At 31.8% G+C, this 26,871-nt stretch overlaps 1 protein-coding gene across 1 annotated transcript in view; it reads left to right on the top strand.

The window, feature by feature from the left end:
* Positions 1-8,884: 8,884 nt before the first annotated feature.
* Positions 8,885-26,871, top strand: part of LOC142329654 (lachesin-like) — a 415,510-nt gene continuing 397,523 nt past the window's right edge. Inside the window, exon 1 of the mRNA XM_075374331.1 lies at positions 8,885-8,981. The gene's annotated coding sequence lies outside the window, so the exon portion shown is untranslated. The remainder of the gene's footprint in view (positions 8,982-26,871) is intronic.

The following is a 26,871-nucleotide window of genomic DNA, read 5'->3' as shown; positions in this document are numbered from 1 at the left end:
ACAACATGGTAAAATTGGTAAATATATCTCATGTTAGTAGAATGAAACAACCAACAATGGTGATGATAGCGAGAGTGATTTCTGATTATAAGTACATAGTTATTTTATAATAATAAATGATAAGATTTAAAATTTTAGCTTAGTATATTTTAATGTCATATTTATATATGTGTATTAATATGTCATTTAAAAGTAAAACATTTGCATGTGTTGGCGGGAGGTGATAGTGGGTGAGGGACTGGTTATGGAACTGTACATCAAAGGTAGAATAAATGATATTGCATGTGAAAAATTATTCACCCGGTAGGTTACAACAGTAGTAATACACGTTCAACCATGAATACCTTAAGCTTAACCTGGCTAGCAGTTATTAAGGAGGTCCAACAGGAGTTACCTAACGAAAGATGTATTGAGCTATTACGAAACATTTACCGTACGACACAAGTTAATGACGAGCTGGTTTAACCGTTCATGTAAATAACGGTTGACAAGTCGTTTGGGTTAAATTCTTATAGTATGTCCATATGGATGGAATTGGAGGACTATCTTCAGTAAGAACTTCAAGAGTATTTCTTCAGTAGTATCTTCAGTGTTAGGGTAAGCGTACCGTGCTCGTTAGTGAACTGTGTCCGATAAATGAAGAGGATGGTTGTATGACTCCGAGGATGAACTACCAAAAACTAAGATTATATCCCGATTCAACCTCTAAAAAGAATCTGTTGCATATGTATGTTCACAACTGCCGGCTACTTGCAATGGGTTGATTGTTGGTAGATATAATGGTTGGTAAGGCAGATGTGTACTAGTCAGCGGATTGCTGTGCTATTATCTTGGATTATAAAATTGTTTAGGGAATGAATAATAATAAATATGCAATAAATATTAATGTAATTTAATAGATAAAAAAAGTAAAATAAAAACTACTGTAATTTACCAATAAAAGAATATAAATTACTTTCAAACTACTATATACAATTTAAAAAAAACAAGAATTTATAATTTTAGACTACAATACATTATTTTTTTTTTAAATAAATAAATTATAATTTATTTCTTTACAGCTATAATCACAGGAAAACCATAAATGTAGATACGAAAAATAACATTTTTAATTTAAAAATATTTATGATCAAATAATTGCGGTAGTTGTTCGATTCTAGGTTTTTTTGCACGAACCCACCGGGTTGGTCTAGTGGTTAACGCATCTTCCCAAATCAGCTGATTTGGAAGTCGAGAGTTACAGCGTTCAAGTCCTAGTAAAGCCAGATATTTTTACATGGATTTGAATAATAGATCGTGGATACCGGTGTTCTTTGGAGGTTGGGTTTCAATTAATCACATATCTCAGGAATGGTTGAACTGAGAATGTTCAAGACTACACTTTATTTACACTCATACATATCATCCTCATTCATCCTCAGAAGAATTATCTATACGGTAGTTACCGGAGGCTAAACAGGAAAAAGAAAGAAAGGTTTTTTGCACGGTATCAAATTTTGATCATCATCCTCGTCCCCGTCTGTCCGTTTTAAACTGTAATGATCGTACGGAAGTGTGTCGGTCTTTTTCTCTTCAATTTACCTTTTGTCGTCGTAAGGTGATGAATATTGTTTTGACTAGTGAACGGAAAATATTCAGTGATCGTCTCTTCTTATACAATGTGCATCGGTAATGGTGATGGCATTGTGGAAGAGACAACCCTTGAAAAGTTCATGTCTAAAATCTTTCGCGATAGATATCCTAAGAACAACTTTGGCTACAGTCTTCTCATTTTTGTCGAACTCGTAAATGGTGTATATCTTTGCACGTAACCCCACAAACTCGCGAACTGGTTTACCGTTCATCTCGTCCTTAAGTTTATCGAATGCTTCTTGTTCACTGTACTAAAGCACCAATGGTCGGAGCGATAATCAGAAGCATCGAATCATTGAAATCTTCGAGAATATCGTTATATATATCTTCTGTTTGGATTTCATATATTTTGTAAACGTAAAAGGATATTTTGTAAAAGGATTTATCTTTTGTAAACGTTTTGGTTCAAAAACGTTGAAGCCTACAGTGGGGTGAAACCACTCGGTCGGTTAGGGTTTTCCGTTCAGGGGCAAGCGGATAATCTTCATGCGGGTCGTGAAGATGGTCAGAATACAATAAATCGACTTCCAAGATGTAGCCCTTGTCACTTTTTTCTTCGACAGAATTTATGTAAAGGTTTTCGAATTCCTCTTCACTCATCCACCGAAAACCCCCATAGAACATAGGCTCCACCATTGCGGTTCCATAAAGGTTGCTAGAATCGGAGTTTGTGTTCAGGTGGTGGGACGGGTGCTGCCGTATTGATCCGGAATCATGATGGGGTAGTTGACCTTAGCGTATCTGTTCGAAATCATAGCGGAAATCATTTCCCTAGAACGCGGACGATGTGATGGACGTCGTATCCGCGATGGTTATGGAAACTCGTCGTGGTGGTTGCGACGAGTTTTGGGGAAAAGATTGTGGAAAAATAATTGCGTTTGCAATTCAAGTTACATTCGTTATGACGGGTACCGAGATATTGAACAGTCGTATGCGATGATGGTGTACGCGGTCAACAAGCAGCTGACGATGGCACAAAAAGCAATCTGTAGCCTCAATAAAGGTTACTGTGTCCTCCTGTGTTGTCTTCAACGGGTTCTCTGCGGTCATAATCTTATGTAACCGACTACCGTGCTCGAGAAGATCATCTAAGATATTTTCCACAATCTTATCCCCGACACTCGTCGCTCGGTGCAATATAGGACCGAAATAAATCTTCCTCTTTACGTCAACAATTACATAATTAACTCAATGATAACTGGACGTCCACTTAATTCGTGAAACTGGTATAAACTGGTTAAGGGGTTGCAGCGTCAATCGGTACTGTAAAATACTCGAAATCAGCATAAACGGCATACGATGCATGAAGATGGATGAATAATCCCGAAATCCGTAACACATTTCCTTTCTTTGTGAGGAAGGGGCATCTTCATCCGTTGTAGCCCGTTCTGCTTACATTCGACAATATATATCGTCAAGTTCTGTTTTAGAACAAGATCGTCGGACGACCTAAATCGATGTAAACAGTAAGGACTATACTGACAGGTTGTTTTGTGATTTGCCAGTCCAGTCAAGAGTCGTGACTGTTCTTTTTAATCTGTTTCTTGTGTTAATGAAAGAGTAGTGAAAGTTTTCTCAGTTGTCGCCTGCCACTAATAACAAATGGATCATGTGTGCGCGGCCCCGGTTATCGGTAACACGAACTGGATATAGACGAACATCGTCTTTCGCCAGTTCGTAACCGTATTCATTTATACTGATATCCGGGTTCTGCCGCTCGAATCGATCGAAATCTTTAATTTTTACAGGGTACTCGATACCGATCATCTTCGCCTCCCCTCGAGTCAGACATAACCGGACTGACGGTAGTTTCGTCCAGGTTGGTTGATGAGATAGGCCAAAACTGATCATAGGAAACATTTTTGATAATAAAAATTTTTAACCTTAATGACTGCTTTTATTCTATGTATTTGCGATGGTATTTCAATGTATGAACTAGCGCCGTCGTTTAGGGGACGATACCGAACAACGATTAAATCTACACGATTCACCTTATTTAGTACCCACCCACTACCATTCTGAATAAATTGGGTGAGAGTCTCGTTGATATTTTCAATAGACTCCCGCCACTGGGCATTGATAATGTAATTGCTAAATCTGCATTAATTACCGTTTTGGTTTTCCCGTGTAGATGAAGGCTGCAGAACATAGTCTGATGATTCCTTCATCCTTACGGTCTTTTCCATTACAAAATTTACCACCATGTACGTAGCTGCAAAAAATATTAGTGATTTGTTTTTTAATAATTGTGAAATAGAAGAGGAAGGTAATAGTTATTCAGAATCTTAATACTTATGTATCCACCATTTGACGATGCCGTCGAATCGTCTACCCTCCGTCTTAAGGCAATCAATAATAGATCTGTTGTGCTGACAGAAGACCTCTAACACGTCAACATATTCCTCGTCCTCCAGATTCCATCTAACAAGCAAGATGTTGATAATAGCGCGGACGACTCTTTGGGTTGACATATTTTCTATGCAGTACAATAATAACTGAAAAAAATGAAATTGCACATTCTTTTAAAAGGTTTTCTAATGTTATTTTTTTTCTTTTTTTATAAACAAATGAAATTATACATACCTTATTTTATTAAAGATTTTCTAACGTGTAATGCGTTTTGTTATCTTCTGTTTTCTTTGTTTCAGACCGTATTCCAGCAGATCCGCAGAACACATGGACGCCTGAAAACAGTCCTTTTTAGGACTACAACACTTTAAACCCCATACTGTAATGTTAGGACGATTGTTTTAGGACAGTAGTCTGTTAGCAATACCGGATGTAAGGTTCCAAGGCCTGCGGCCGTAATCTGATATCAGGTTCAGAATCTGTTGTCGAATTACGCGGCGAATGGTGAGAAGAGTGTTTGAATCACATTTAAAACATTTTATACTACTTATATATATATATACATATATGAATTATCGATACGATAAAACTTTGTTATTTACGATGAAACTTCTCTAAAGAAAGACAATTATGTCTTGTTTAAGATGAGACCTCACAAAAAAATAAAATTATGCATGATGGATTTTAAATGTATTACTTTTTTTAAAAAGAAAAACAATATTAACAACAAACACACTAATCAATATTTACAGTTTGAAAGACAGATTGTGTATGATGAAATCGTGCGAAGTTAACTTATATAAGAAGCAAACACGGCTTGATTGCTGGTTATAACCTACTGAGGAGAGAATTGGTTTTTTTATTTTAATTGGTAATTACCTTTTTAGAATGGTTATCCGAACGCTGCGATTGATTGACAGGGCGTGGCACATTTTTCACGCAACTCTGCATCGACATTAGGTCGTATTCGTCAGCTTTTCTTCAGTTACGCGCCAAATGTGTACGGTGAACATCTTGTGCTGCTGCTTCGTTGTCGCACGCACGTAAACACATAAACACACGCAGACACCGCCTCCGCGTATTCTAGCCACGACGAGGTTCTCGTTTCTTCACTGTGACGTCTCCTGGTGCAGCGCCCACAACCACCAGGATTATTCTCGAGGTACATCTAAATCTTTATTTGGTAATTATTTAGTTGAGGTGCCTCACTCTGAAATCACAAAAAACATAACAAATCGTTGTAAAATCTTTTGAAATATATTTTATGATGGAAACGAAGTGTCGGAAAAGTAGATATTTGAATATTGATACACTTGTTAATGTAGATTCTCACCTCCGGGTAATGTAGAATTCTTTCTTATTCTCTACAATACTTTTATTACTTATAAAATTCATTACATTACATTGTTGTCTGCTATTCTCACACGGCGTTTTCTCAGTTTTCTTTATAGAATTTATAATGTTCAGTAAGTAAATAGAGAGAACTACAATGGATGAAAAAAAATTTGCTGGACCTGAAATGTATCTGTAAAAATTGTGAATTTACATTTATTATACTTATTGAATTCTCTCAGTCGGTTGATAATGCGAGACAATTTTTTTACAATCATGGCATTTTCCGAAACACAGACAATGTCCATTTCCACGAAATGAAGGTGAATGAAGATTGACACATTTTTCGTTGTAGAAAAGGCCTTCGTGTACTTAACAAACATAATAAATATGAAAGTAAATAGTGTAATGTAGCCATTTCGCAATACACCCAATCATGGTTAGCCACTGCTAAGTTAGAATTACCTGTTATTTTACTTTTCTCCATAACATGGTGTGTAATAAATCCACCTCGGCAAGATATGTTGTGTAGTGAGCTAAATTTATCGTCTAGTGGTGTAGTAGATTGGAGCAATTATTTTTGGGAAATTTGTTTTGAATATTTTGTACTAATTCGGAAAAGGTTGGTGGAGTAGGCAAAGTTGTAGAAATTGATGAAGCCAAAATCGGTAAACGAAAATATAATCACGGCAGAATTATAAATGGAAATTGGATATTAAGGTGGAATACAACGAGTCACAAAAGAAGTTTTCAGTAACAACACGTGATAAGAAAACTTTGCTCCGAATTATAAAGAACTATGTGCACCCAGGTACTACAATTATTAGTGACTGTTGGAAATCTTATGATTGTTTACAAACAGGAGGCTTCCAACACTTAACTGTTAATCATACGTACAATTTTATACATCCGGACACTGGGGCATATACGCAGACCATTGAACGTTAATGGAGGAAAGTAAGAAGCAATGTTATGGAAAGTACAACGCGTTATGGAAATTCCATACACCATTTCCACGGAGATATGGCCAAATTTTTATTTAAAAGATAGTATTGTCATTATAAAATACGATTTCACTATTTATAGCGAATTATAAGTGAGATACACATTGATTTGCCAAATCGCGCGTTTGATGATTCTGCAGAAGTATAATCACAATCTGATTAAGATTAACAATTTCTAATTTATTTTCATGTTTATATCTTTAAATATAATGTTTCACTATGATATAAGTATTTTTTTCGATTATTATTGTGTTATGTGTTATTTCTATCACTATGTAAATTTGTAATAATTTTATATTTACCGATATCCAAAATACATCATTAAATGAATAAATATTAATTATGAATGAATTTGATATGTTTTTTTGTTATTTCAGGGTGAGGTACCTCAACTAAATAATTATCTTTTATTCATACACACACACACACACACACACACACACACACACACACACACACACACACACACACACACACACACACACACACACACACACACACACACATACTACCTCCTGACGGAAAAAAAGGCGGGACGGTCGTATTATGATATTTTTTCTTCTTATGTCGCGAGTAGGATGCTAGGTTAGGAAGGGTTGTCGGAGTGTGATTGTGACGTTTCATGATGGAGGTGGCGGGTTTAGGAGGTTTTAGTATTAGGTTCTTACTTATGTAGAACAAATTTCATTCCGCATGTCGGAGAGCTGCAGCGGCCGATTAGTTTATGGCGTCAGTCAACTGCCCGGTTGACCAAACGTCGCCGGTTCGAAACCTAGCCGGACCAGTTTCTTTCACTGTAAATATTATTTATTTATTTAATTATACCACCGGTGACGAGTGACATCACTACAACAGCTGTACACCAATCCTACCAACCTCTGAAATAAATAAATAATTAATATTTACACACGACAAAAAATAAGTACTTTGGCTACCCTGTGGAATTTCAAATCTCCCGGTCCAACACGACAAGGGAAAATGGAAATTCCCGCAGGAAAATATGAAATTTTGACTGCGACACTAGCGCTTCTGGTGGTAGCCAGGGATCCTATTGACACTGTAACCACATTTAACTACTACTGTTGTACATACGTTGTAACATAAATTTAGTAATATATTTAGTAATTTCACAAATTTTGATGGTAAGAATTCTATGTAGTGCAGTTCTACAAGTATTCCACAAAATATTTTTATACATAGTCTCATTCGTTTTTTAAATACAACATTAAATCATTTTTTTATGTTTCACATAATAAATATTATTTTCACACAACATTATTAAGTTATTTCAAGTTAAGTATTTCATAATTATATTTTCTGAATTTTTAATTTTCAGTTAAATTGTTTCATTTCAATTTAATCCTTTAATAATAACTAACTTAATAATATATTTTATAATTATTAATTTTTTAAACACTTAATATATCTAGTCTGATTCAGATTCAATGTCATTAACAGTTATTACATCCGCTTTACTTTACAAATAATACGAGTGTATAATATTTTAAATAATTCTTATAGTAATATTTCTTTGTAATAATATTTTTTTTAAACATACTGAAAAATATTTCAAATATTTCATATAATAATCAACATACATCATCATATTATTAAATCTTTTGTATTAAAATATATTTTGTTATATATACGAGTATATCGATTTACTAAAATACGTAATCTATTGTTTCATAATTATTTATTGTTCATTACTTCATTATCATCACTTTTATTTTAATATTAATTTCATTATTATTTGGCAACTATACTATTTTACTTAACCATATTATTTCTTATTTTCACTTATTACTAACGTCTGTTAGAAAATACTCTGTTACTAATGTTATACAAATTCATTGCTACTTAGCACACTTTAATACATGTCCATATACATCATCGACCGTACATGTTGTATTACAAGCTCCTTCAGATTTCTGTAGTATGAAACCGGGCTGGCAAGAGTTTTTGCATTTTCAATCAATATATTTGAGAAAATTTGACTAATTTTTTATTATATGATTTGTGTTAAGTATGTATACAAGTATATAAGAAAGTTGTTTATCTTCAATTATTTCTCGATGATTTCGTATTATATTAAAAAAATTCTATCATTTAGTTACAATATTAGTAGAGCTGGAAGAAAATATTTATTGATGTATATGTTTGTGTTTGAGAAAATGAAGTTGAAAAAATATATAACAAATATTATCTCGCCTTTTATATATATCTGTACTCTTTTGATTCGGCAATGTCTTTTAGAACTATACATAAATAAAGTGATGAATTTTTATTTTAAATTGACAGCAAATTGTCGCTGAAACATTAACTATTTTATTGTTTTGGGACTTTATATATATATATATATATATATATATATATATATATATATATATATATAATAAACATAATAACAAATAGAAATTCATGATGACCTACATAACCTACATACATGATAACCTACATAGTATGATTACTCATACTTTTGAGTAATGAGTAATCAAATTATATTGAAAAACATAATGTTTTTCTAAAATAATTTTCTGTTAAACTCATTCTGGGAGAAGAAATATAATAAACGTCTTCCAAAGTAGTGGTGAGGAGCTTACATATGGTTTTTTAAGGCTAGGCTACGAATTAGTGTAACCCATCAACATTATGCAATGAAAGGTAGGATAATTTATTTTTAAATTTAACATTTCTAAGCAATTCATAAATATAAAGAAATTAATTAAGTTATTATAATTGTAGAGGAATTTATTTAAAGAAACTACCGTGTATAAACTGCAGATCCGTTTAAAAGATTCTATAATAATCTTGTTGCTGTTTGTAATAAATAGGCAAAAATTAAAAGTAACATTATTTAGCAAATAAATAGTTTATTTAGTACAAACATAACTGAATTGTATTGCATATTACAGTAATTACATTCCAAGTTAAATAACTACAATATACAATATAGTTAATTTCATTGAAAAAGTTATAATAACAATAAAATATTCTGAATTATATGGAATAAAATACTACAGTACATTATCATGAATATACACGTGTATATATATATATATATATATACACGACAAATACAAATTACATATATGTAATATTATGATTGAATTCAACATACCAAATATTTCACACTGCTTAGAAATAAGACTAACATCCATCTACGATTAATAATATACCTAAAATATTTTTTTTTAAATTCAGTGTGCTATCTTTGATATACATAGATAAATTATTAAAGATTATTAAACGTATGAAATATATGAAATAAAAACATAAAAGGGATTACAAGCAATAAATTCTAATTTCTTTATTTTTTCGGGAAAAACTTTTATTTTTTTACATTGTATATTGTATTTGTTTATTATTTAATGTTAAGAAAAACTCAACAGCAAAACGTATAAACTTACAAATGTAACTTATAAGCAATAAAGATATCATATTATAAATATGGTATATATACCATATGTATATATATACAGGGTCATTCACGGGAACCGGATGTTTTTAAAATAATCATAAAAAATTGAATATTTACTTTAAAAAAATTTGATTGGTACTGAAGCACTTGTTAAATCAAAGCATTTGTTACTTACTCATGAACGAAAAATTATGTCCGGCAAGTGATGTCCATTTAGGGCAATACATTGTTGTAGCCTTTCACGGTAACTGGCCTCAATTCTTTGCAGCATGTCTACATCAATCTGGGTGACGTGATGACGAATTGGGATCTTTAGCTCCTCCAATTTACGCGGGTTATTGCCGTACACACGCGATTTCAGAAACCCCCACAGAAAAAAATCACAACTACTCAAGTCGGGGGACCGAGGGGGCATAGGAATGTCGGCGAATCTGGAAACGATCCGTCCCAATCTGGAAACAAGTTACTGAGAACAGCCATCGTTGCCCTCGCTGTGTGCGTTGTAGCTCAATCCTGCTGGAATAACACATTTTGAAAATCGATTTCCCGGTTTCGTAACTCGGGGATGAAAAACGTATTCAACATCGCAATGTAACGATCAGCTGTTACAGTTACGGCAGCGTCATTTTCTTCAAAAAAATATTGTCCAATAACACCGACCTTTCCTATTGCACACCAGACAGTCACCTTTGGGCTATGAAGTGGTCTCTCGTGAAGCTGATGTGGGTTTTTTCCGCCCAATACCGGCAATTCTGTTTGTTGACGAAGCTATTCAGATGAAAATGGGCTTCGTCACTCATTAACAATAACAAATTTTCATTTTCTTCAAAAATGGTAAGCATTTGTCAACAAAATTGTAATCGCTGCGTGAAATCTTGCTCGTTTAACTGCTGCACGACGGCTATCTTGTAAGGATGGAAATGCAGGTCTGTATGCAGAATTCGTCATACCGTACTTGTGCTCATTTGAAGCGCTGCTGAATACCTCTGAATAGAGCGGCGTGGGCTTCTGACAATGGCTTCCCTTACTCGTTTGATGTTCGGAGTTCTAGCAGTTCGTCGGGGACCCGGTGGTTTTTTCTTCAATATTGAACCACTTGTTCGAAGGTTGTTTACCCATCAAAATATTGTGTTACGAGAAGGGACAGTTGCATTACGATGGATATTAAACTGACGGCGGAAATCTCGCTGAACAGAAGTTACGGATTCGTCATTTCGCACAAAACTGTCATACGCGTACAGGCGTTGGTCTAGCGTCCACGGCTCCATCTCAATGACTAAAATGTAAATGCTATGAATAAAGGAAACGTCAGACACCAGCCACGTGCCCCTCCCACCACGAACGCCCGAGTACAACCCACTTCAAAACATCCGGTTTCCATGAATGACTCTGTATATATATATATATATATATATATATATATATATACACACACATACACACTTACTATTAAGAAAAAGATTATTATCACACATAACTACATCGTGGCGCAATACGTAATTACATCGTGGCACTTCAGGAAATAAAATTAGTTTATTACTTTTTTAACTCTAGTTAGTGTCGACAATATTTCTACCAAGGGAATAATTCTGCACGAGATAAATTTGAATACAAATTTGGAGCACACGCCGCACAAAAACAATTACATGAAAATTGTAAAAAACAAAGTTTCGTTTGATTTTTTTACTGAATTTAACATCCAACAACTTTAATTAAAATACTGATGTACAGTTTTATGAATCGTGCTGATACATGAGCCCTGGTTTAATATAATTATTAAACTCATAGTGTAGTGTAAGACGATATATGTGTATCAAGGCTAAATAAAACAAATTTAGGACAAAATCCTTTTTATGTCTCTGAGTCATTATACACTGACACAATGTAATAATTGATACATTTTATGTACAATACAAAAATAATATTAAGCGAGTAAATAGCTAAGAGAAACAGAACGTATGAGAGCTATCGAAAATGTAATATCATTTTAGGATTTAAATAATACTTTTCTTGGCTACATATCAAAATGTATTTTGGCTTTAAATTAAATTTGTTCTAATGTAACTTTTCTATGTTTCTTTAACCTGCCAAGCTAAGTTAGTACATTATAATTTAATTTAATTTAATTTATAATTATATATTAAATAGAACTAAAATTAATTAACAATTATAATTTTCAAACTGTTAAAAAATAGTTTTAGAATTATTATTTAGCAAATTATTACAAGATGATATATTTGAACATTGGGAGACATGTATATTTTACTCATATATTATTGTTTTGTTGATTTTTACAAAATAATGTGAAGAAAAAGTACCATCTCTTTCTTTTAGCTTAAATATAATTATTACAGGAGAATACAAAACTGAAATTCCTTCCGCGCGTACTTGAATTTTATTTTAATACTAATTCCGAGCAGTTTTTTCTTTTTATTTATTTTATTGAATTTGATTTCAAACTCAAACTGAATTTATTACCATAGTAACGAAATAAGAAAGATTATTACTATAGGTAAAGAAAATATTTTTCAACTTTTTATTTGTCTAGTAGACGATTACTTTTAAACGATAAAAACGTTTTTCTGTTTGGAAAAATTTTTTGGCAACATTGCAAATTTTTAGAATTGTTGCTTTGTTAAAAACTGAGGAGGAAGAATGTGAGAAGGCATAATATAGATCCCGTACATTTTGGGGGAGATAGGTGGATGTGGTTAAAATTAGAGGAACGCATACTACCTTTTTGATGAACAATCCGTCTAAATTTATCTGCTAAATTTGATATTTATATTTCTTGTTTCTTGGTTATGTTTTGATCGGCAGGTACTGCTACATCGATGATACGAGAAGATGTTGCAAATTATCTTTATTTGTACTCAGTCTGTATATAATCCCAATCTGTATAATTTTTATTATACCCAATCTGTTTACAATTGTTTTGTCCATCGTATTCTGATTGTTCCCTTAGATCTTGTGGTAGTATTTTCTATTAAATGACTCGGTATATATGATGAAGTTATACACTTTAACTAATTCTGAGTATATGATTTCGGCTATGTTACTTTGTTTGCGTAGTTGTGCCTGAAAAAGGTTTGCATCAAGAAGTTATGATCTATTATTTCAAGAAACGGATACATGTTTTATAGTTTTGTTAGATTTTTAAAACTGTATTTGCTTCAAAATTACTAATGGCGCTGGACAGCTATGCAAATTCATTCCGTTTTTAGGAATAATTGTTCTTTTTGAAATCACATAAATATCTTTTGAGGGTGTATTTAGGATTGACCTTTTGCTTCGCAGTATCTTTCATTCAGCACTTTACTTGCTCATTTCTCTTCTTTTTGTTATTTGTTACCTTTCGTATGAATTTCCTTAGTGCTGTCTGAAGAGAGGTTCATTTTCCGTTGTAAGTTCGATGTGTTCACTGTGGCGGATGTGACTCTTGTCACTCTTTTTCAGTAGTTACAAAAACGTAAGTTTTCTTCTGATTTGTCTAAAGAGTAGTTTAGACAAATAAGTTAAATTATAAGTTATTAAGTTATATTATTTAATTTCATCTAAAATTTGTTATTAATTTTATAACTGTACATTCTTTTAGTGTGTTAATAAATTAATCGTTATTTTCGACAGCCGTTTGCTTTAGAATGACTTTGTGGTAAATATAAACAAAGCATTAATTTAGTGTAAATTTATATTTAAAGATATCCAATTGAAACACTATTTATCTAAACATAATCATGTATAAGTCGTCCTTTTCAGAATGAAGGCGATTCTCAATATAATGTTCTTTCTGTAATGAAGGTTCTTAAAGTTCTTGGAATGAAAGGTTTTCTTGGTAAAATATCCTGTCCTCGACAATGTGTTTTATTAAGCTGAAGGTTAAATAATGATTTATGGTATCTTTTCTGTGATCATCTAGTTTCATCTATTTAAAGATGATTGTGGAGAATACAATGAATATATCAAAATGTATAACTTGTGTTCTTGTAAATCTGCAGGATGTGATTTAAAAGTAGTTACGTATAAAGAATGAGAGTGATGAATATTTGTTTAGACGGCGTTTGCTCAAATTATTCAGTATTAAATATTTATATAACATAAAAAACTAACATTGTGTTTAGAGAAAATAAAATTTTTTACTAAGCTCTTTTCTATGTATCAAGTACCAATTTGTACGAATCCTTTACAATTATAATAACCTGATTACTTTCTTTGTATTTATTAATTTGCTAATAATGTTAAATTTAAAAATAAATTATCGTACCTTTCATTGCGTAATGTTGGTGCGTTACACTAAACTGTAGAGTAGCCTTGAAAAACCATCTGTGGACACCAATCCTCTATTTTGGAAGACAGTTATTGTATTTCGTCTCCCAGAATGAGTTGTGCAGATAATTATTTTAGAAAAAAGTTAGAAGTTATGTTTTTCAATATACAGTATCCTGATTACACATTACTTAAAAGTTTATCTTAGTCTTCGTGAATTTCCATTTATTATTAATATTGTATATATTACTATTAAATAATCGTAATTATTAACAATATTACTGAAAGGGTGTTTATTTCTAACAATCCATTTAAGTATTTCATAGTTTTATGATAAAATTATTTTTTAATTTAGTCATTTTTTATAACCTTATTTCTGTTACTCTCTTCAAAATCATGAAGTAATTCTTTAAATTTTGTGTACTAAACTGATTTTTTGTATGATGGTGATTTTCTTTACGGAAAGTCAAAGTTAATTGTGTATAGTAGAACTTCAAAACTGTACAACTACATAATAAAAAAAAAAAAATCAGATCTAAAAATAATATAATAAGTTATTTATTAATTTATTTGAACAGAAGACGTATTCAGGAATACTATATAATCATATTGATAGATATTAAACAAGATTTTTTATAATTATATTTCTATTTCCCAGTCGCAGCTGAAAATTCTGTTAATAAGATTTTAAAACAATAATCTATTATTGTATGATTAACTTAGCGTCTTTGACGAAGATGTTTATTTTATTTATAATTATGCAGTGTTTTAAAGTAATTTACTAAAAAAGAATGGCTATACAAAAATAAAATTAAACGTGGGTAAAATGTTAAATTTCTTATGAAAAATATATACATACATGTTCAAATATGAAAACTCGTAGATTTTTTCTTTATTATGTAAAGATTGTAAACCCGTATCCTTATTTTATTGTTCTGGTAACCAATTATTTAATGCACGTGTTTTTCTGTTTTACTTTCTTACGTGTTTAAAGAGTTAACATTAATTAGGATCCTAAATTTGAATTAAATTAAAAATAAATCTATATGTATTTTATAAACAGTTATTAAATAATCCAAGTGCAAAATTATAATCTCTCTTTAAAGTTACTTAAAATAATCCTGTCCTACTAAAGGGCGTTGGTATGTGTGTTCGTCCCCCTTGGCTTAGCACTGAAATGTAACGATCGATCACTAGCTGAAAATCCCGATTCGTTAGTACATGTGTCGTGGTGGTCAGGTGTGTACTTATTATAAATCGATATATCGCAAATATGTCGACACGTATATTAATAATATATATTTTTTTTTAATTATGTTTGTTTTTCTTCCTAATATAATGAAATATAACCAAAACGTAGGCACCGGAATGTACCGATTGTTCAGTTCCTTGCCCTCCTTATTAATGGTAAATAAACTATCTTAACTCTTTTCTTCTTAGTTATGTAAACCATATAAATTTGTTTTGCCAGTCGAGTTCAACAACTGTTTTATATTATATATTTTTTTCTTTCTAACAGTATTGTTAGTATAAATCAAGAGATGCCGGCCTCTGTAGTGCGAGTAGTAGCGTCTCGGCCTTTCATCCGGAGGTCCCGGGTTTGAACCACGAGCAGGCATGGTATTTTCACACACGCTACAAATCGTTCATCTCATTCTCTGAAGCAATACCTAACGGTGATCCAGGAGGTTAAAAAATCATTTTTAAAGACGTAATTTAAAAGGTTAAATTAAGTACAAATACATTAATTGTATAAATCTTTAAACATTAATATTGTACATGTACACCAGTTTACATTTAACAATGTGAGATAATTTACTAATGATATAATATTTAAATAAGTGAAAATGTGTCTAAATGTGTTATAAATAAAATATATATTGATAATATCAACAAGGGCTTTATTTAAAGACGTTGATGATCCAGCGGCATAAGTTCTGAGTAATAAAAGGGGCACTTAGGCACAGTTATTCGAACCATTTTTTTTTCCACCTGGTCGGATATGTGAAGATTTGATTTTTTTTCTGTCAAAAAAAATCCAGGTTATATGTTACAAATCTTTCAACATATCAATTTATGGTTAATTAAAAGCGAGTTATTAAAGTTGCCAATTATTCAAATGAAATACAGCCTACAACAACTTATTTCTTCAAACCGTCAAGTAATTTCATTTAAATCTTTCTAACATTGTTATTTAAGACTGTTAATTCATAATGAACAGAGAACAATTAATTAGACAGAGAGAATCAATTAAATCTTCTGTAACTAGAATCGGTACATTTATTGAAAAATATAATGTCTCTCAAATTGATGTTCATCTTTTACGAATTAAATTAAGAAACCTTCAAGAGTTGCAAGGCAAATATGATGCCATTCAAACGCAACTTGAAATGGAAGATGATGAGATTTGTTTAGATCTTGTACAGGTTGAAGACGATTTATGAAGATTTGAATGTAAATTACAATGTTTAGTAGATAATATTAAGCAAACGACAATTGATCAAGTAGTTAATGTAGTTACAGCTACTAAGCTTACGTAACTAAAACCGATTAATTTACTTTTTTTCAGAAGTAATGTTCTTGACTGGCAACATTATTATAGCTTATTTAGCGATTTAGTACGTAATAGAAACGGTTTAAGTAATTTCCAAAAATTCCACTATCTACATATCGCCTTGAAGGACGAAGCGTTAGCTACTATTAAAAATTTACCAATTACGAATGAAAATTAAACAATTGCGCTAGATCTATTAAAAGGGCATTTTACCAATAAATATTTAATTGTAACTCATAATGCAGATCGTATTTTAAAAATAAATTCTATAAAATAAAACTCTTCGGATAATTTATCCAAATTTAAATCGAAGAAACTTCATATGTCAATGCTGTTGAAGCAATACATATTCCAATCAATTCATATGAATTTATTTTTGTTCAGTTGTTAACGTCAAAGTTAAATTAAAATACCTCCAGATTATGGAAGAGGAAACTTTCAAAAATGTTTCCCACCTTCAAAGATTTCAAGGAATTCCTTGAATTTAAAAGACACATGCTTAATAAAATAATGCAAATTAGTCAAACCATCGAGGCATTCTAAGACATAATTTCAAGAGACAACGACATTACAATGGAACTACATCCTATACTAAACGTTTTAACGTAAATGCTAACAAGCAGAATAAGGCAAATAATTTTAGCTGTTATTCAAAATTTAAAATTATAAGCAATGTAGAATTTGTAATTTAATAATTATTAAAATTTTTGTAAGAAAGTTTTTAATTTTTCTATTAATGAACGTAAAGAATTTCTGGAACATCACAATTGTTGTTTCACTTGTTTATGTAAGGGCCATTCAGTTGACGAATGATATTTTAGTAGTGTATGTGAGATATGTTCTCAAAAAAATAATACTGTTAATCTTATAAATAATATTAATTCGAAATTAAAGAACATTAAGTCTAAAAATAATTATTCGTCATTTAAATAGCAGTCAAACAAAAATATAATTTTATCTACCGCATTATGCATTACCAATGACGTTCATGGTAATCCTCATACGTGCCCAGTTTTACTAGACCCTGGCAGTCAAGCAAATTTTTGTACTTATAAATTCGCACGAAGATTAGAACTTCCATTTACAAAAAAATGATATTCCTATTTTAGGAATAAATAATACATTTTCTCAATCTGAATATAGTGTTGTATTGACATTACATTCTTTATACACGAACTTTTCATACCAATTCCAATGTACTATTTTAATAGAAATAACAGATAATCTACCTTTGATATTTCGCATTTTAATTTGCCTCATAATCTCTTTTTTTCAGATTCTGAATTTAAAATTGCCAGCATTTAAAATTTGCAGAAAAGCTAAAATTGACATCCTTCTTAGAGTACAATTTTACTTGAATTTTATTTTACCTAGGGAATTTATTCGAAACTTTAAATATCCTGTTCTTCAAGAAACCAAATTGGGATATATTCTCATTGGTTGCTTTCTATTAACTCTTAGAGCAATAATACCATTGCATGTTTTATTTCTCGAAAAGATTCTATAAATCTTTCGATTGCACTTGAGAACTTCTGAAAAATTGAGGAAAGTAATACTGATATTCCAATTAATGAAAGTTCTATTTGCGAAAACATTTTCAATTCAATTTTACTCGAAACAATCAAGGCAGATTTGTAGTAGCATTACCACGAAAACCCAATAATATAAGGCTAGACGCTTCTTTCGTAAATGCAAAGAATAGATTTTTATCGTTGGAAAGAAGGCTAAACAACGATTCCAATCTTAAACGTGACTATTCCACTTTCATACAAGTATATTTGGACTTGGTTAAAATGTCATTACTTAGCTCCGATGATATGTTAATAGACAAATCAAATATGTGTTACTCCATCATCCGGTATTTAAATCAACTAATCTAACTACAAAACTTCGAGTGCTTTTTGACGGTTCAACTAAAACCAAACGGTTTATCTCTTAACGATACTTTACTAGTCGGATCTGTTGTTCAACAAGGTTTATTTTCTATATTGTTAAGATCCCGAATTCATAATTATGTCATTACCTCCGACATAAAAAGATGTATCGACAGGTACTAGTTAAATCCAGTGATTCTAATTTACAACGGATTCTCTGGATTAATTCTCCTAAACAAGAGATAAAACATTATGCACTACGAACCGTAATTTATAGAATCTATTGTGCACCATATTTAGCCATAAGATGTCTCATTCAAATATCAATTGAAATTTAACATAATTTTTCATAAGCTTTTAAGGCTATTAAAAATGATATCTATGTCGATGATCTCATCACCGGTTCAGATAACCTAAAAGAAGTTATTAAACTAAAGGACGATAGCTCCAAATTATTACAACAGTATGGTTTTTCACTTCACATGGTAATCTAATAATTGCAGTATTTCTATGTCTAATAATAATTCATCCATACCATCTATTCAAGAACATGACGTACGTACTCTAGGAGTTCTATAGAACATTTCAGATACACTAAATTTTCAAATCATTCTTTCTAATAATTCTAAAATTTATACCAAAAGGAATATTCTTTCTATCATAGCAGGTGTCTATGATACTTTGGGACTCATTGGCCCTATTATATTTTTATACAATTGGTTTATGCAGTCATTATGACAACTCAATTTGACTGGCATGAAATATTACCCAAACCATTAATAATAAAACGTCTTTTATTGTATACTCAATTGCATTTAATTGAGTCACATAAAATAAGTAGATCCATTAAATCTAACAATAATAGTAAAATTCATTCTATTCAATTGCATGGTTTTTCTGATGCCTCTATTAAGGGCTATGGTTGTTGCCTTTATATATGCACCTTATTTGCCAACCATATAATTACATCTAATCTATTATGTTCTAAATCAAAACTAGCCTCCTTAAAAAAAATCACATTACCCAGACTTGAATCTTTGTGGTTGTTTACTACTTATTTGTTTGTTCGTGAAGCTATCTAATGCGTTAAAGAAAAAAATTGACGATATACACTTACACAAGGATTCTACAATAGCACTTAAGTATTTATAGGTAATAGAATTTCTGAAATTCAGCAAAGAACTTCAATTAACAATTGACATTACATCAAATCCTCTGATAATCGAGCAGACATATTGTCTAGAGGTTGCTTACTAAGCAAATTAATTGATGTGTCAATGTGATGGCATGGTCCTCCTTGGCTATTACAATCTTCTTCCAATTGTTCGTAATGTTACGTTTAATGATAGTAATTTAAATCCTGAATGCTTATTAGAAAGGGGTAATACTGTGTTAATTTCATGTGTATCTAATGCTGTACGTTATTGAAAACAAAAGTTTTCATCTTTACAAGCTTTATTACAAACATTTAACTTCTGTTTCAGATTCTTTCACAATATTAAATCAAACCCGTCTGAACGTAACTTTGGTAGTCTAACCACTAAGGAATTAGATCATACTCTTTCCTTTTTTATATTTCAATCACAATTCATGTATTTCAATAATGAGATAAAGACTCTTAAGAAAAATCTTGTTATTGATAAACAAAGTAAGTTTAGTTCAGTACATCCATTCTTGGATGATTCAGGTTTAATCCGTGTAGAAGGTAGACTTCAACATACTCTCCTACAATATCACGTTAAACATCCTATTATTTTACACCTTAGTTTGAACATTACGAAATTAATTAATAATTCTGAACATTTAAAACTCTTACACACTAGTGTACAATTAACACATCATTCATTGCAAAAGAGATACTGGGTAGTAAATGCAAAAAGAATCATTTCATCAATCATTCATAACGTTAAACTTGCTTTAGGTTTCATGCAAAAACTCAATCTCAACAACTTGATCAGTTGTTGGGATTGAGTTTTCCTTCCCAAACATTCTTTTCTTGCGCAGTAGATTATAGTACCCCAATTATAATTCGACATGGAGGGTAGACACCTAAAACATTGAGTAAAGCTTATACAGCGCTTTCTATATGTTTAGTCACTAAGGTTTCTGATTTGACTTCACAATCATTTATTTCTGCCTTCAAATATCAGTTTCACTCAGAGGTATACCTGCTAAAATATTTTTTGATAACGTTGCTAACTTTCAGTCTTCTAAAAATATTTTTTACAACTTGTACCGACTTTTTAAGTCAGACAAATTTAAAACAAATATTCAAAATTTTCATCATCACAAGTGATTACTTGGTTATTTATTCCTCCTTTATCTCCCCATTTTGGTGGTTTATGGGAAAGTGCAATCAAAAGTGTCAAATACCATATACGTTATGCAATAGGAAAAACAGTTCTCAACTTTGAGGAATTTTATACAGCATTGACACATTTCTTAACTCTTGCTCTATTTTTGCTATTTCACAGACCATAGAGACCCAGTACCACTTTCACCTGGACATTTTCTTATTGGATGTCTTCTCATATCTTTACCTGAAACCAATTATCAAAGGGGAAATTAAAGGTCGACGGCAGTTACTCCAAAAATTTATACAATCCATTTGGAGACGATGGTCAAAGGACTACCGACATTATCGTCAATGCCACAAATGATGTTTTCCCACAAGTTCTGTTGGAGATCTAGTTATGATCACCAACGAAAATACTTCATCCATGCATTGGAAGCATGGTTTATCCAGGTTTATCCAGGTTCTAACAATTTAGTCAGTTGTAAATGTACTCACAGCTAAAGAGAGTTCACAGTTCACTAAAGAGACCTATACATAAATTATTTTTTCACCAACTTTTAAAGATTAACATAAATTTTATTATTTAAATGGATAATTTTAATGATGATATTTTCCAGACATATTATTTGATTTCATATTTACACTTTATGTTATTACTGTAATTTCATGTTATAATTGTAATCTCATGTTATGATTTAACCTGTTGATTAATCTATTGTTGTTGCAAGCTAAATTCATATTGATGTAGTTATTACATAACATTCATTTTGTTCTACTCTTTTAAACGATTTTCAGACTGTTTATTATATTACATACATGCACAAACATGCAAACATATGTATTCATTTATATATGAATGTATGTACATTCGTATATACATACAGACAAACAACATAAACTTGTATGTACATACAACAAACATTATATATATATAATATATATATATATATATATATATATATTCATTTTGCAGCGGATTGATGATCCCAAACAGAATAGATTTTCTGATTTTTATGTATTATTCATTTATTACAGCGAAAATGATTTCCCATTATTTATTTATTATATGCAATATTTATGCATTATTGACTCTAATTCTTCATTGAAATGAAGTGTTCGCCAATGATTACACATATACGTCATAAGGACTCACAAACAACACTATAGATTATTCGATTTACTAGTAAAGATGATTATTAAAATTTATATGCACTTGTTTGTTACAAAGAAAATATTCCTGATAAAGCAACGTGTTATGTATCCGAGCTCTATGATTATTATTCATTACTATTTATTATTGTATTATACACAAACTGATATGACCATAATTTAAAAATATTGATTCAATAATTTAATTATAAGCCATATGTATAATTAATTTTTTCTGATATTTACATCATATTGTATAAAATACATTTAAAAATCAATTATTGTTACATGTTAATTGCTGTAACTTTACTTTAATAATCATGTTATACAGCATCTTAAATTATTTTTCTTTATATAACACATATTTATAATTATATTACTAAATTTATCTACATTACAAAGATTATTTATATTGCTTCTTGTTATCACTTGTAATATTTCATTACAGTATTATAAAGGAAAAATCTTTGGGATTTTTGACAGGCAGCTATGTTCAGTTTCATATTCTCCTTATTAATGGTAAATAAATTATGTAGCTCTTTTCTTCTAACTTATTTAAATCATATAAATTTGTTATGATAATGAGTTCAACACCTGTTTTATGTTATATATTTTTTTCTTTCTAGTAGTATTGTTAGTCTAAATAAATTAGTAAACGATGTAACTTAAAAGGATAAATTAAATATAAATATATTATTTATAATTCTCTTTAAACATTAATATTGAACACGTACACCATTTTAAATTTTAAAATGTGAGGTAATTTACTAATGATATAATATTTTAATAAGTGTAAATGTATCTAAATGTGTTATAAATTAAATATAAAAAAATATATATTGTTCAGAGTAACAAGGACTGTATTTAAAGATATTAATGATCCAGCAACAAAAGTTCTGAATAATAAAAGGAGCACTTAGGCACAGTTATTCAAACAACTGATCACTAGCAGAAAATCCTGATTCATTAGTATCAATTTCTAAAGTTAAATTTTTATTTTTAACTGTCGTTATATCAATTATCACCACTCAAAATAATTATTTTTATACAAGAGGTAACCAATTTTGCTCACATAATAATTCCACTCCAAGATGCTACCAGTCAGTGCAACCTCTCCAGGCATGCCTCTCCAGCTAGTATTAAAATAAAATGTGAAATAAAATAAAACTTCAGTCTAACCTAAAAATATAATTTCACTTTTTCTTTCTTAAAATAAATAAACAAATTTGTGAATAACATTACTTGCAAAATAATCTTACATTCTGCTAGTCAAGCAAATTTTTTTATAACCGAATTACTTTTCACTGTAGCTAAGTAGTCAGATTGGTAGTCCCGGCGAGGAATTTGTCCACACTGCTGAAGAAAGGCCAGTCCATATAGGCTGGGTTTTGTTACAGGGTCTCCTTAAGTGCAGCAGAAGAAAGGTGTTTCAAGTGTTAGTTTCTAGAACATAAAGCGGCCCGGCAGATCTAAGTATGTTTTAATTGTGGCGGCGAAGATCATCTCAAGGAAAAGTGTACAGCATTTACCAAGTGTGCCAATTGTGATAAGGAGGTCCACAGCTTTGGTAGTAGGAGATGGTCCTAGACTCCCAGATGAAGGATCTTACAAGTTAACTTAAACAGAAGCAGAAGTGCTTATTATTTGCTCTGCGTTGCTGCCAGAAGTGTCAGGTATAAGTTGGTTATTGTCAGGAAGCAGTAGCTGATCTGGTGGTCATCAGCGACCCCAACATAGGTGTGGTGGATAGCAAGCAGTTGGTCAAGGACGATGCTCGTGACGCCGCCATATTCTGCTTGGCACGGAATATTGTGCCATATCGAGCTCAGACCAGGGTCGCGTGTATACATGGATCGATGTTCCGGAAATCATTGTGATCAGTTTTTATGTATCCCCGAACATCAACTTGGACGTTTTCGAGGTCAGGGTTGATGATATAATCGAATTCGTCCTCCATAACAGAAATCCATGTATTGTGGCGGGTGATTTCACCACTTCATATGTACAATGGGTTGTCTAGCCACCAACTGTAGATGAGAGACTCTGGCCGAAGCAAGGCAGTTGCTGGACTTTCTTGGGTCAATAATGAGAGGGTGGCCACATTTTGTAGAGTTGTGTAGAAGTTCCCTGGACTATACTTTTTCCCAAAAAGGTTTGGTCAATAAATAAAAGGGTTAAGGGTACTCGATGAAGAGACTCTTAGTGACCACCTTTATATTGAGTTCGAGATACCTCAAGATACTCATAAGATAGAGGCCCCCTCTAGGGCTTGGAGACTGGACTATAAAGCTTAGGCAGCTTATAAGGATGTACTAGCAGAGAAACTCTCCGAGGGTATTATCACGGCTGATAGATTCTCAGGAATTTTGTACGAGGCTCTCGAGATTATTCCAGAGAAGAAGATTGGCCATTATATCAACCGTGAGGCGTACTTGTGTAATGTGGAAATTTCGAACCTTAGGCAGGAGTATTGAAAGGCTAAAAGGGCCTTTCAGAGAAGGAGAAGGACTGGTACCGACAACTTATTGGCCAGACACTGGGTGTCAAGTTGCAGTAATAACAGAAGTTGAAGATTGGAAAATCTAAGAAAGCCATGTGGGTAGAAACCTCTAAGGAAGTAAATGATAATTCTTGAAGAAACAGGCACAAAATCGTTATGAGACGTATTGGTAGAAGTTACCCGTTCTCTCTGGCGTAAGACAATGGAGGTGGTCAGGTAGCAGATGTGACCAACTGAGTCGAAGAGAGATTGTGGCGCCGGACATCCCTCGTTTTATGGTTGGAGAGCTCTATGCCACTTACTGTAAGTTGAGGTCAGATAAAAGCCCAAGGTTAGATGTGACACCTCTAGAGGGATGAAGGCTGCAGTTGAGGTTGACCCACTAGCTGTATTACAAGTCGTTAGTCATGTATCAGTCAGCGGAGCTATCCCATAATATTGGAAATATGCCAGATCGGTCTTATTGAAGAAGTCTGGCAAAGATGATAGTGTGACAGAGATTCAACAGATTATGAGCTACTATCCCTACTGAACACCTTAGTCAAGCTATTTGAGGCAATTATTCTGTATACGCTAAAGGGTGAAGTTGAGGCAAGTGGTGGACTCTCGAAACTCTCGTTCCGAGAGCTAACGAGAGGAACGAGAGTTTCCAAGCTGTTTCCGAGCGAGGAGGTCCACTATCGATGCGCTACAACGGGTTAATTCCATAGCTGATACAATAGCTAGTGGCTCTAGGTACTTTAGGAAAGTGCCGATATTGGTCCTCCTGAATGTCAAGAATGAATTTTATAGCACTAAGTGGGCTGCAATTATGGAAGTGCTTGATAGAAAGAACATCTCTCCCTATCTAAAGAGGGTGATCCATGACTACCTGTCTCAGAGGAAGAACTTGGGCCTTTGCGGCTGATAGTAAAATAGAGTTTCTCATGGAATATGGTGGTGTTTTAGTCGGTGGTAGTCTCACACTACCGTTTACGCGGGCGGATGGTGGCTGGCACAGCGTTTTCCTCTTCCTACGAAAAAAAAAGATTGCTTAGGATAATAATTTAGATATATTAAAAGAGTTAAAGACAGATAAAGCTATCTGTTAAACGAATATGGGTTTCCATTACATAAATGTTTACTAATGATTCAAATATAATTCTTTAAACGATAATTGTGAAAAAGATGAAAATGTAATCATATTAGGTTTTTTATGGAAAAATCTTTCAGACAAATGGATATTCGAATTCACTAAACGAAAAATAACGTGCTGACTAATATGAATATTCTGTTTATCATTGCTGGAATTTATGACTCATTAGGCTTGATTGGGCTGTTAATATTCTTGCGCAAATATTTTGCAACAATTATGGCAAATTAAATGTCATTGGGATGACACCATAACTGGCAATTTAATGTCCCAATGGAGAGACCTATACATTCAATTAAGTTCAATTATCTAGAATACCACTAATAGATCAATAAAAAATCATTTAAATATTTTCAAATAGATTTCACTTCCAAGACTTGAATTACGTGCTTGTTTACTACTAACTCCTTTGACCAATCAAATTTTTATATATCTTTAAATAATCACATCCATGAAATTCATTTAAATTCCGATTCCATGATTGCATTTCGTTGGATTCATGGTGAATCAAGGTGGAAGGAAGATAGGTTGCCTTTAGAATTTCAGATTTACATATAAACATCAACTGATCTTACATCTTAACGCACAGTTAACAAAGTTAATAATCATAAGCGAAAATTCACGTGTTTTACATGGAGGCATTCAAATAGTTCCAATTCTTTACGAGAAAAATTTTGTATTAGCAAGGGAAGATCATTATACGATCTAGTTATTCAAAAATGTATAAAATGCTTTCATTTTAGTGCCAAAAGATTAAATTAACAATTTGGTCAATTACCATCTCTTTGAGTTACGTCGTCTAAAACGTTCTCTTTTTGCGCTGTCAATTATGGTGATCCATTAATTATTCGGCATGGTGGCAGAGATCAAATGCCGAAACAAAAACTTCAAAAACTTATATATCTATTTATACGCCTTTTATCTAAGGATATACATTTGAAATTAGTATCCAACTTAATTTCAGAAGCTTTCACCGCCGCATTGAAGCACTTTATTTCTCACAGAGGTATACCAAAACAAATGTTTTCCGAAAACAGAACAATAAAGCTGCATCCAACATTTTGCATGAATTATTTACAATATTTAAATCAAAGAGCACTTCATGTATAATGGTAAGTGCTTTTCCACATCACAAGGAATAGATTGGTCATTGATTTCTTCTTCATCCTGCAGTTCCATGGTTGGTGGGTAAGCGGCATAAAAAAAGTTAAATTTTATCTTTGCCGTGTCATAGGACAAACTATTTTTAGTTTTGAAGAATTATACACCGTACTTATGCAAATTGAAGCTTGTTTAAAGCTTCATTACATGTCCATTATATGTTGTATCTTCTGATTCGAGGGATCCAAATCATTAATACCCGGA

The sequence above is a fragment of the Lycorma delicatula genome, chromosome 1 (genome assembly GCF_047948215.1).
Source record: "Lycorma delicatula isolate Av1 chromosome 1, ASM4794821v1, whole genome shotgun sequence".
Lineage (NCBI taxonomy): Eukaryota > Metazoa > Arthropoda > Insecta > Hemiptera > Fulgoridae > Lycorma > Lycorma delicatula.
This window is presented reverse-complemented; position numbering and strand designations above follow the sequence as displayed.